Source organism: Microtus pennsylvanicus, chromosome 11, assembly GCF_037038515.1.
Source record: "Microtus pennsylvanicus isolate mMicPen1 chromosome 11, mMicPen1.hap1, whole genome shotgun sequence".
Classification (NCBI taxonomy): Eukaryota; Metazoa; Chordata; class Mammalia; order Rodentia; family Cricetidae; genus Microtus; species Microtus pennsylvanicus.
In genome coordinates this window covers 3292763-3305279 of record NC_134589.1, presented here as the reverse complement: position 1 = coordinate 3305279, position 12517 = coordinate 3292763, and the positions used below count along the sequence as shown (strand labels likewise).

The 12517-nt window shown below is 52.2% G+C and overlaps 1 protein-coding gene across 5 annotated transcripts in view; it reads right to left on the bottom strand.

Annotated features, from left to right (window-relative positions):
* Rbfox3 (RNA binding fox-1 homolog 3) overlaps positions 1-12517 on the bottom strand; it is a 421435-nt gene that overhangs the window by 312809 nt on the left and 96109 nt on the right. For 4 of the 5 annotated variants that reach the window (XM_075989932.1, XM_075989931.1, XM_075989935.1 and 1 more), the window contains exon 2: positions 3395-3532. The gene's annotated coding sequence lies outside the window, so the exon portion shown is untranslated. Of the gene's footprint in view, positions 1-3394; positions 3533-8724; positions 8823-12517 lie in introns of those variants that run through there. The other variant, XM_075989933.1, reaches the window with a different exon arrangement.

The following is a 12517-nucleotide window of genomic DNA, read 5'->3' as shown; positions in this document are numbered from 1 at the left end:
AACATGCACGCACCGCCCCAACCTTTGGGGCCCCCAGTCTCAGTTGCCTACTGTCCTTTGTGAGGGGCCCGGAAGACAGATGGAAGACTTGACTTGCCCCTTGGTTCCTGAACGTGAGCAACTTTCGCCTCTTAGCAACATCTGGAGAAAGAACAGCTGGCCACAAGCCTGGCTCCTCCAAGTGACACCAACAGTGTACAGACGTGTGGCTGGGAGGATCTCAGAGTATGGGGACTGGCATGGAAGAGTGGCGGCACCGACGCAATGCCCCCTGTGCCAGTGGGTGACAGATGCCTCCTTCCAGGGAGTCATATGGACCACTGCCCACAGCCTGGCCACGACAACACCCATTCTGTTGATGAATGTCCACCCGTGTTTTTAATGGAACTGGCTGCATATTAAGATCCGAATTGACTACATATTAAAAGGGGAAAGCTTTTAAATAAGACCTAATGACAAGGTCCCTCTTACAGGGTACAAGAAATGCACAGGGCAGTGTCAAAGGCAGGAGGAAACCATTGCTTCTCCCGTCTTCCCTTGAGCAAGGACATGTCGACAGTGATGGAGATCACATTAGGTGGCCTGCGTGTCAAAGCCATTCCTGGAACTGTGACCCAGCTCTGCACAGGCCGCAAGCTCCAGCAGGCCCTTCTGGCCCAGGTTCTTCATCTCTGACCTCAAACTACTCTAGGAGAAGCTCTCCTCCAAGGAATCAGAGCAAGGGCTTCTCATGCCCCAGAGGTGTGTTCAACATCACCTGGCATCATTCTGTTGTGCGGGGAGTGTGTACAGGAGTCGGCAGCCTGACATGCCTGGCCACTCACCCATGTGCCTGACCTTCTCCTTCAGAGACCTGCCTCCTGCCCTCTCAGAGCTGATGAAAAGACAGACTATCTAGGTCACATACAGGTGACTGGGACATACATCTGTGCTGTGTTCACTCAGATGATGGACCATCATGAGTCTACACTCCCCTTGCCTTCACCCCGAGGAAGGACAAGACTCTCAGATATACAGCCGGACCTTAGTGCAGCATAGCTACCTTCTACAAACACGGGGGTCAGAACGTGAGTGCGCTACACAAAGTAGGTCCATGCAAAGGCACTTGTACCCTGGACCTCCCAGGTCCATCCTGAGGACCAGCTAGGCTTTCTGCTTTTGGCTCTAATGGCCCCAAAGAGGTACCTTGCTGGGGACACAGAAGGTGAAGCTGGACCAGCTGTCCTTGCCCAGGAGTAGGGTCAGGAGCTCCAGCATCCAGCGACAGGACCTAGGGCTTGCCTGAGGCCATCTGCAAAACACAACTCCTCTGGGGCTCTTAGGAGCCACAAGCCATGATCTCAGAGTGACAAGGGAGTGACGAGGGCCTCTCAGCATGGCTCAGGCTCACAGGGCCATCTCAGTCAGCATGGCACAAGAGTCAGCCCAAATTTGGCCGGACATCCACTTCTGGTCCAGTCCCCAGTCCGGATTGCTACTCAAGAACAATAGCAGCCCTCAGCTGAGCCCAGCTTCAACTTTGACCTCCTCTGCAGAAGGCAACATTGTCAGATTTGAGTCACAGGGACGTTCCCTGACTCAGAGCCCTTTAGTGATGCTGTGGGTTTTAACAGAAGAGCATCACTCCACCCCCAAGGCCCCTGGCCTCGGCCCAGGGCCCTGGATCTCATGTCTACTTAATCCACTCCACACCCAGCCACACAGCCCTGCATACCCATCTTCTAGATGCTTCAGCTCATCCCTACTTGGGGGCCCTGACACCACGTGCCCCGTCTGGAAGGTTCTCGCTCCCTTGCTTTACCACACCACCCTGTCCTACATCCCCCATTGTTGGTAAGCTCCTTTGTCCCCTGGGGCCTTTTCGTTCCCCAACATAGCTTGCTCTCCACCTCCCACCAGATTGTGAACTCTGTGAGGACTTTCTTCTGTATCTCCAGAGTCTGAAATAGGGCTGGGCTCATCAGAGTTGCTCGTACATAGGCACACCTCAATGTACAACAGGATGCACCCTGATAAACTATTACCCAGGGAGAAATGCGAAGACATCTTTACCATGCCTGACCTCATAAGTATCCTCATGTCCGCGCAACCTGCTGTCACTTTTTCCCCTCGTGACAACACGGTTGATCAGAATTGCAACTGTCCTGCGTCAACTTGTCACAGCCCCTAGCCCAGGAGAAGATCAAAACTCAAAAGTCCAAGCACAGTGTCTACAGAGGGCTCATCCCTTTTATACACAGTGTATACATTGTCACATGATCAAAGGGCAGGCTACATTGCTGCGTGAGAAACACAGAGCAGTGTGGGGACCAGGGAGCCTGGTGGAAGAAGAAAACCCAGGGAAGGGAACTTCAGCCACCCATGAGGGGACAGTGAGCATGCCCCTGGAGAGCCCTCAACGTCATATGTAATTCTTTCCTACAGACTTTTGCAATGGGCTCTGAGAAAGCCACCCACTGCCCTATTTCTGGTTGCCACTTTACCTGGGCACCACCAAGGCCACCACTGGAGAGCAGAGAGACTGTGGGTTAGGCAAAGGCGCTTGCCACCAAGCTCTGACCTGAGCTCCCTCCTCAGAACCCACATGGTGGGGTTGGCCTGCAAGCTGACCTCTGACCTTCACACAGCTTGAGGTATTTCCTAGCTGGTGAACATGCAGGTGGACCAGGAGGATGGGGCTCCCTAACATCTCAGGGAGAAAGCATGGCTGCATGGTACCCAGGGTTCTTACAGCCCTTGCCCCTGTGTGCCATTTATATAAAACTGAAATCATATATGTAGCATTTTCTTGGGCGTCTACAAACAGGCCTCAGAGCCTATCAAAACTGAAGCACTGTGGGGCTTTTGGAGGACGCACAGGTGTCCCTGGGCCCTGTACCAGCATGGAAAATAAGTGAAGTTGTGGATTGTGTCTGAAGCCAGCAAGTGTGACACTGGCCCCGGTGGCTCATGTCAGAAGGGACCTGTTGCCCACCCTGGGGAAAAAACTGCATCTCGTCACCAGTAAGACAGAGGTTTGCAGCTGCTCATGGCGCTTCAGGGCAACCTAGGCATTACATTGGATTGTCAGACCCCGACCTTGCCCCCTGGAACATTTCATGATGACAACTGGCAACAGGCCACACAGTCTGACAACTCTCCTTCCCAAAGCCACGCTGATGGTGGAGAGCAAAGTCAACCCCGCACTTTCCTGGGGAACGTTGACTCTTTTTGACTTAACCAACCCACAGAATCCTGCAGACACAATGAACCGCAAATGTACATTTGCACAAATGTACAGGATGCCCTGCCACCGCCCCACATCTTCCGGAAGGTGAAGTGACCATATTAAAGTGTTTCTCACTGCAAACTCAAGCACCGCCTAGGCAGAAGCAGGTGAGTAGCGTGGCCTTACCTGTTGGAGTGCTGTCCCCTTTACTGTCACAGGGCGGTGGGGACACCAAGGACCCAAAGAAGCTTCCTCGGGGTGGGGAGTACCCAGACAGAGCGGGGTCACAAGAGATGGTTATGTTCTCCCAGGTAGCTTTTCAACCTGAAGGGAAAGAAAAAAATGAGAAACAAAAATAAATACTGTGCCTCGGATGTACTTACTTCCCCTTAATATGAAATAAACGCAGGCATTAAACCAAAGAGAAGGGGCAGCAGCCAAGAACGGCTGGGGATCAGAGTCCCCCTCACCCCTCCACTGAGGGCTTAGTCTCTGACTGCCTCAGGGAGGAGCTGACTGTCTCCAGGAGGACACATCATTAGCACCACAGTGCCAGGCACCACGCTCAGTCATTCTGCCATCTGCCCGGGTTATTGCCCTCTCAGCATCCTGGTGCCCACTTCCTCTGATTGCCCAGTCCCCTTGTGGCTTATCTCCCACTAAGTTGTTCCCCATCTTCTCCCCTTTCCCCTTCTAGCCTCATTTCCAGGCCCCCTCCATCTAACCATCACATACAGACACCTCGTGCCCCTCTTTTAGTGGGACTGGTCAGATGGCACCCCCCACTTGAGCCACACCCCTCCAGGACAGTCAGTTGGAAGAAGCACCCAACACTGCTTCAGTGACCATGGCGAAACTTAGCCCGTAGGAGCTCCAGGCTCCCAGGACTCAAGGCACTAAGCAAATGAGACCAGAGGACAGATACAGTGCAAAGGCCCCGCCTCTCGCGTGGCTACACACACCGTCACAGGTGGTAGCATGGTGAATCTTCCAATGCCTATAGGACCCTTGAGATATGGAACCTCTCCTGCCACACTCCCTCCAGACTATCCCTCCTGAGGCCCATGCCACACTGTGTGCCCACTGCCATGTGGAGTGCGTCTCCCTTCATATCTGCATAGCTTTCTCCCCGCTCCAATCCCAGAGACTCTACATGTAGCATTTCCCCAGGAAAAGCATCTAGGAACAGACCCCTTGATAAGAATCTTCACCATCCCACAGCTGCCCCAGTGATGCCCTGCCCACAAAAAGACCCAGGCTGTTTTGGTTTCTTTGATCCAAGCTGAGTGGGAGATGATTTAGCAGCCTGTCCTCCACTGTGGAGACACGTTTTCTTCACTGCACAATGTGAAGCACCATCCATCACCCAATGCACAGAACAGCACGGGACACAGGCTGCAGGCCTGAAGCCCCCGCCACACCCCACTGTACTCTGCGCAGACATGGATCCCCACCTACGGGATTGCTAGTCTTAGACTCCACTCTGACAATCGCCACTGCAATGTCAGAGGACTGTGGCAAGGTGAGAGGGGGAGCCAGGCCAGGACTGGCTGAGATAGAAGAAAAGGGTTGGGTACCTGGGGTCTCCAGAGCCCAGGATCAAGGCCACAGTCCTGCTGCTCCTACTTTTGGTGGCAACAGGGTCTCATCTGTCAGGGGCAGAACTGAGTCTTCCTCGCCCTCGAAAGCAGTTACTATGTCCCGTGTGTGCTGAGTGTGCCCCACGGTGTGCAGTACCAGGCCCTAAATCTGGGTCGGGCAAGTTGACAATCGAGCTGAGGAATACACAAGGCATGATTATTGCTGACCCACAAAGGGTGGTCTGCTAGCAGCTTCAGGGAGGTTGAGGGGGTAACTCGAAGTTCCCACGGTGCCCCCTGCATATACATGTGCATGTATAAACACACATGTGCACGCAAACACACACACACACACACACACACACACACACACACACACGAGTATAGGCTGTACCTTTGTCTCCAGGAACCCAAAGTCATTGAAGTATGAAGAGTCACAGAAGAGTTATAGCTGGCCACTGTTGGCAAAGAAAATGATGCCCCCTCCACATTTTACATGGCAAGAGAAGACCACCATATCCCTAGACTTTGTAACACAAACAAATTCCTGTGGAGAAAGGCCCAGCCTCAAAGCCTACACAGATTTTCCCCGAAAAGAGCTTTCACATGGCCTTGAGGACCCAAGGGCAGACTGGGATATCACTAATTCTTTATAAATTAAAAGTTCACCTGAGGAAGTGGCTTTATTTATAGGATTCAAGATGAAAGGAAGGAAGGGCATGGAGAGGGAGACGGAGGTGGGGTGCCAGAGAGGGACTTTTTCACTCCGGAGGTGGAGGCGGGAGGACTAAGAATCCAAGGTCATCCTTGTCTAACAGCAAGTACGAGGCCAGCCTGGGCTACATCACACACATGCGCACGCACACACACACAGTACAACACACAGACTAAGGGCCAACAGGAGAGTTCAAAATGACTCTCAAGCCCAGAAAGCGCAACTCACTGTGCCTCTAACCAGGAGGAAAACAAGACAGTGTGCCGCATTTCAGTAGTAAAGATTACAGGGAATATACAATATTCCGAGAAAATGAGCCTCCTCCTCCTCCTTCTCCTCCTCCCATTTTAAAACCGCTCTTGCAAAACCGGCTTCACCCTTCACTCCCCTCGCGCCTTATGAATCCTGTCTCCGGGTTTATTATTCTGGCATCTGGGAGTCTGACAGCCACCGTGGCTACAGTTCTTTTTTTAATGCCAGCCTGTTTTAATAATACAGTGTACCTTTTGGTTTGGAGAAATGTGACATTATTTCAGGCACCCAGAGGCAATGGGAAGGGCCTTACGTAATTTATGTGTTCTCCGCGCTGTGTTTAACACTCCCAGAGCGGAGGCTGTAATTTGGGAAGTGATTCTCCCCAAGGTCAGGGGAACAGTTGCGGAGAGAAGGCTGGTGGCTGTCTGACCTGAGCTCAGCCTGCGAGCCCAGGCGCTTCTATCTGTGAAGCTGGGCCCAGGAGCAGAAAGACTCTGCACCTCAACTCATAAATGCCCCCACAAAATACCCCAGCCCAGTTATAGCCAAGTCACCAGGTTTCTGGGCTTAAGCGTTTTGTTTTTTGTTTTTGTTGTTGTTGGTTTAATGACGTAGAGATGCTGGGGGAACAGTCAGAGTGTTTGGAGGCATTTCTGTCTCCTATCACCAAAGCAGTCCAGATGTTCACCTTTTAAATTAATTTATCTTTTAATTTCATGTGGGGGATGGAGGGGACTGTGGGTATACACATGTGAAAAAGTGTGTGCTTATGTACATGTGTGTGCGTATGTGTGTGTTCATGTGTGCCAGAAGTTGACGGCAGGTGTCTGCCTTACTCAGCCTCATTATTTTCTCAGGCAGGTTCTCTTGCTGAGCCTGGAGTTTCCCACTTAGGATAAACTGACTGGCCTGTGAGTCCTAGGGATCTGTCTCCCTACCTATCCTGGGCTGGGTTACAGGCAATTATCACTATGGCTAACTTTGTATGTGGGTGCTGGGCATCTAAAAGCAGCTCCTCATGCCATTTCCACCTGCACCATCCCATCAGTCCCCCAGGTCCCTGTTTTGCAATGACCAGGTGCCTTGTGTAGCAGACTGGGCATGCCTAAGGAATGCCGAGGAAACCATGATCGTCTGGCACGCATGTCCTGACCCTTCTAGAAAGCACCACTGTGAGCCCCTCCTATGCTGGGGATGAAGGAACGCTGCAGGGACATGTCCCCAAGAAGCTCGCAGTAGAAACACAACAGCCATCTACCCCAGTGGAGGTGGACAATCCTTGAGAAGGTAGAATATTCCTTTGCACCATGTCACACCTAGGGCCTGGCACACGGCAAGTGTTATATCAAGACATTTGAGCAACTGGAGGAATAAAATGTCAATGAGAGAGACAGGGAACCCACCCCACTCATGGGGGAGGGTGTTCTGGCTTCCCAGATTGAGCTGGTAACAGACCCTAGAGGGGGAAGGGGGAGAATAAGGAGAAAGAGGGGAGGAGGAGGAATCAGGGAGGAGAGGAGGATGAGAAGGGGGAGAAGGAAAAGGGGAAATGGGAGGAGGAGGAGAGGGAGGAGGAGGGGGAAGAGAAGGGAGGCAGACTAGAGAAAGAGACAGCAGGTGCTAACTGGAGACAGCCGCAGGGAAATGTCTTTCTGGGAATATAGAGATGGAACAACATTGGAATGGGACAGACTCGAGATGGGACTGTCCATGAGAGACTGGTAATCAGATCATGATGCGCTTTGAATGCCACACCAAGGACTTCATGAAGTCACTTGGAGAATTTTTAAGTGGGAAGTTATGCAGATTCGTGTCTTAGGAGTACGTTCTGGTGTCCAGGCGGACCCTGTAGATGTGCGAAAGCAAGACAGGAATCTCAATCGACAGCTACAGATGATGAAATGAGTCGTGCGGGCTTGATGAAGGGCAAGGTGGAAACCAGGGGATACGGCTAGCGGGGTTCAGAAGCCAGTGTCACACGTGATCGCTACAACAGGCAATATAAGCCGCTCCATAGCTTCTCAATAGAAGCTGAGAAGTGCCCATTTGGGTACCCCTTTCCAAAGGAAGGGAGGGCTCATGACATGAGGGAAAGCTACCTTGGGAAGGGTTCATTGTGCAATAAATTTTTTTCCCCAAAGGCAACCTTCCATGTTGGAGTTCTAAGCATAACCTAAAAGAGATGGAACTCAGTCTGCAGGAAGCTCCTTACGCTCAGGAAGCAGACTTCAATAACTTCAGGAAGTCCCTGAAACCAACCAGATTTACAAGGTCCCCACTCAAGCATAACAGTAAGGCCTGCCTCTGCACCCAATACACACTCATGCCAGCTGAGCCACGTTCTAGAAAAAGCAGAGCTCAGAGCTCAGCTGAGTTAGCTGCAAAAGACTCAGACCACATAAACTGCCAGAAGGAGATGCTCCAGACTGCTGAGCTGCCCTCGGGTTGTGCAGTGTGGGGCCAGTCTCCAGCTTTCCTGGGCCGTCTGTCACTCATGGTGGGGTGGCTTTGGTGATGCAGCTGTCTTCGAGTCAATTCCAGCAAGTCACCACAGTCTGACTCACTGGTTTACCAAGTTGGTCTTGGTGATATCCATTTCCATTGGAACTGTTGTTATCTTTATTCCTTTCCTATGCTATAAATAGCATATACCCAGAACCAAGAGGGCTGAGGCAGAAGGATAGTACACTCCAGGCCAATCTGGTTGTATAGAAATCCTGGGTTTTGGTTTAAAAGTTAACATATTCCAAGGCTGTGACACTGTTCACACTGGAACAGCCTCTGAAGCAACCACAGAGGGAGCTGCCAGTGGCTGGGCACGAAGGCCTAAGACTTGCCTGCTTCGGGGACAGTAATAATCATCCTCCAGGATGGCTCCTGTGATCCCATCCCCTCACCACCTTTGTCCCCCGCCTCCCAGCTGGGTCATCGGTGTGAATGAAAGATACGATAGGCAAGGCACATACATGTTCAGGTCACCAAACAGAGCATGGCACCTTTCCTGCTGTCACCATGTCACAGGGACCTTCAGAAGCTCTGCTGAGAGACCGCACGAGCAGGAGGAGGCTGGGAGTCCATTGCTGTGAAGAGTATAGAAGGCAGTGCTTTAATCCCAGGCTGGCTGCAGCACCTACAGCCCAGCCCACTGGCTATCTGAAGCCTTTGGGATTCCTTGAGCTTTTTTCGTTAAAGCACAAGCTAAGCTAAGCTGCTTTTGCAGGTTCTGGAAACCCAGGAACTGAAAGCCAGTTAATTGTGGTTGTCTGAAGCCATTGCATTAGCAGGTAATCTGTTGCAGAGTGAGAGTTAACTAACAAGAATTTATAGAAAGCATAAAAGCTACCTGAAGCTGCAGAGGTGCTCGTAGCAGACAGAAAGAGGTAGGGGGAGTGGAGATGGCAGAGGGGATGTCGGTTCATAGCTGGGTTTTTCCAGGAGTTGGTAGGAAAGTCTTGCGCAGAGGAACGGGGGCCTCCAAGGAAGGAGAACAAAACAGAGGAACTTGGAATCTTAGGATAAGGGTGTTTCCAGAGGAAAAAGCAATGGCCAGGCATCTTCTCACCCCAACTGTGACTTTTCTATAGGGGGCTCCCCTGACAACCCGAGGCAAAGCTGTTTCTTGCTCACTGTTACTGTGTTCCAGTGTGCTGCATCCCTCCACCCAGGTCTGCTAAGGCTGCAAACCCAGTGCCTGAAAAAGTCTAGGTTCTCAGTGCTGTGGGACAGATAGAGGGATCAATGGATTGATGGATCAAAGGATGGGTGGGCGGAGAGTGAGTAGATGGACGGTGAGTAGTATATCAATAGTTGGGTGGATTCATCAATAGATGGGTGGGTGGATCAAATAATCATTAGTTCAGCAGATCAAAGATGAATAGATAGATCAATGGTTCAATGTATAGATGGATGAATAGACAGATTGATGGGTGAGTGGATCAATTGATCTTTGGATTGATGGAAAGATCCAAATCCTGAACTTCACCTAGTGGCCTAGGTCAATTAGTGGATAAGCCATTTCCCTCCTGGGTCATACTACACACACACACACACACACACACACACACACACAGAGAGAGAGAGAGAGAGAGAGAGAGAGAGAGAGAGAGAGAGAGAGAGAGATGGACACATGGACACACATGGAGATAGATACACACACACTGACACACATAGATAAGACACAAACACTCAACACACTCCAACACACACACGCATGTTCCCCCTCTCCTCTCTCTCTCTCTCTCTCTCTCTCTCTCTCTCTCTCTCTCTCTCTCTCTCTCTCTCTCACACACACACACACACACACACACGCATGTTCCCCCCCCCTCTCTCTCTCACACACACACACACACACACACACACACACACATCGATGCTCTGCTGTAAAGAGAAGCTCAGCTGGAATGGCGAGTATGTAGGAAGAGAGAGAAAACCCTGAGGTCGATCCTGACAGGCTCCTTCACCGTGCTAAAAACAGGCAAGAGTCTGCAGGAAACCCAGGCAACCCCCCACTGCCTTTAGGAATTCAGCACACACAGGCAGCCTGCGCCAACTGCACCAGGCAGCAGGAACTAAGAGTGCACCTGTGTGGCCCTGCAGCAGTGCAGGGTAGGGTGGGGGTGCAGGCAGCCAATGAACACGTAGGGCATCTATGCACAGAGTAAGGTCTGGGGGGCAGCAGGTCCTGCCTGCCCGTAGGGCCCAAGAATAATCACACTTAAGAGCAGACCTCTCCACCACACAGGTTGGATGACCTTCCCCTTTTGCTGTCACTGGCAGAGCATCTGGGCCAGGCTGGTGAATGCGGTCTCAGTACACACACACAGGTTTGGTAGCCATGGGAGGAAGGGGTTAGGTAAAGCGAAAAGCTTGCTCAATGAAGTAACATCGGAAGTGTGAGGGAGGTCATAAAGCAGGCCTCGGTGCCAGATAGGGGATCACCTCCATACAGAGCCTCAGCCGGAAGGCCCAAAAGGCCCATGAAGGAGCAAGCTCCACTCTTTCTATGGGAATCCATCTTGGCCAGAAACAGGATCAAAGACTAGCTATAGACACCTAGAGAAGGATCATGGACATACCAGACAGACATACACAGGGGCCTATTCAGGTGCCCGGCTAAGCAGGAAGTCAGTGCCTGGGGACGGGGCAGGAGGAGAGGCTGGAAGTGGGGAGGTCCACTCTGTTTCCATGCGGTAACTTTCTGTGAGCATTGTTACGATAAGACTTCGATGATGCCATACTCTAACCCTCATGCTTGGCTCCCAGTACCACATGCTTCCTGTGCCTACCCAGGGGTCGCAGCACTGGCCTGGTTTCCCGTCAAGCTCTGTCCCCTCCTCTACAGCTTTAGGACTAGAGATGAGGGACCTAGTTGGTCTGATTCTTGGGAGCAGAAATGGGGCACAGGACACAGAAGGGTGGCGGTCACAGGCCAAAGAGAGAGGTGCAGAGAGTCTGGGTACAGCAACAGGAGATGAGTAAGGGGCACCTCCTCCTTGTCAAGCTTGGGGTAGGAGGAAAGAGCAACAAGGAGACGGGGAGAGGATGCAAGAGGGCATAGGAAGAGTGGGATTTGGAGTGTAGAAAGGTGAGAGGGGGTGCAGGAGTGGGGCTGCAAGGAGATCAGGAGGGTGGGGTGGAGAGAAGATGGGCAATGAGGCATGGCATGAGCGCGAAAGGAGAGGTATCCTGCAAAATGTGTGGAGTGCTGGGGTTGGAGGCATGGGGGCAGGGGGTATCCAACCTACAGACCCCCCACATCCCAGGGAGAGGCAGGAGTGCTGGGGTTGGAAGCATAGGGGTAGGGTGGGTATCCAACCTACAGAACCCCCCCCACACACACACCCCAGGGAGAGGCTGGAGTGCTGAGCTGGAGGCATGGGGTCAGGGGGTATCCAACCTACAGAACCCCCCACCCCAGGGAGAGACAGCAGTGCTGGGGTTGGAGGCATGGGGGCAGGGAGTATTCAACCTACAGAACCCCCCCCCCAGGGAAAGGTGGATTATGGGGACCCCATAATCAGGGAGAATAGGAGTATGTTTCTTCTCGTCTCTGGCTGTAGGTAGATTCTAGCATATTGGAACACTAAACAGGCTTCTCTGAGATATCATAAATGGAAGATACGGCCACCGTAACAGATTCTGAATGCTTGGAAAAAAAAGCAAATAGAAATGCCAGTAGGTTCAATGGTGTCACCAGGGCTGGTGACTGATGAGAAGGGCCCCAGGGACTTCAAAGTGGAGTCATAAAAGCCAGCGGACCAGCCACAAACTCTTCCAAGAGGGATAGGCATGAAGGTCTTCTCTTTGCCCCTCTTTCAGGCCTGGAGTTCCCCAGCTGCCCTGGAGCACCCCCCACCCCCACCCCGCCTCCACTTCACCCCTACTTCTGCCTGTGGCCTGACTGCATCCCCTGGAGGAATTTCTCAACTGAGAGCCCCGCTGGCTTCTCTGCACGGGGACTCTTTCTCTTCCAGCATTAAGGAACTAGCTCAAGACAGTAGTGTGTTTTAAGAATCACTGCAAGAGACACCGTGACATTTGCAATGCACAGTTCCAGAAGAATTCCCAGGCAGCCCTGCTCGGCTCTGCCCTGGTGGAATACTAGTCCCCAGGAGGAAGCTGCCCAGGTCCCAGTGTAGACACCTCATAGTCCCCCCAGCCCCTGTGGGAGTGGAAGGGACCAGGACTGCCGCCAAGGGGCCTAGGAGACAGGGGCAGCATCTGTCGTTCAACCCTCGCAGAGAATGACCCTTCCCTTGA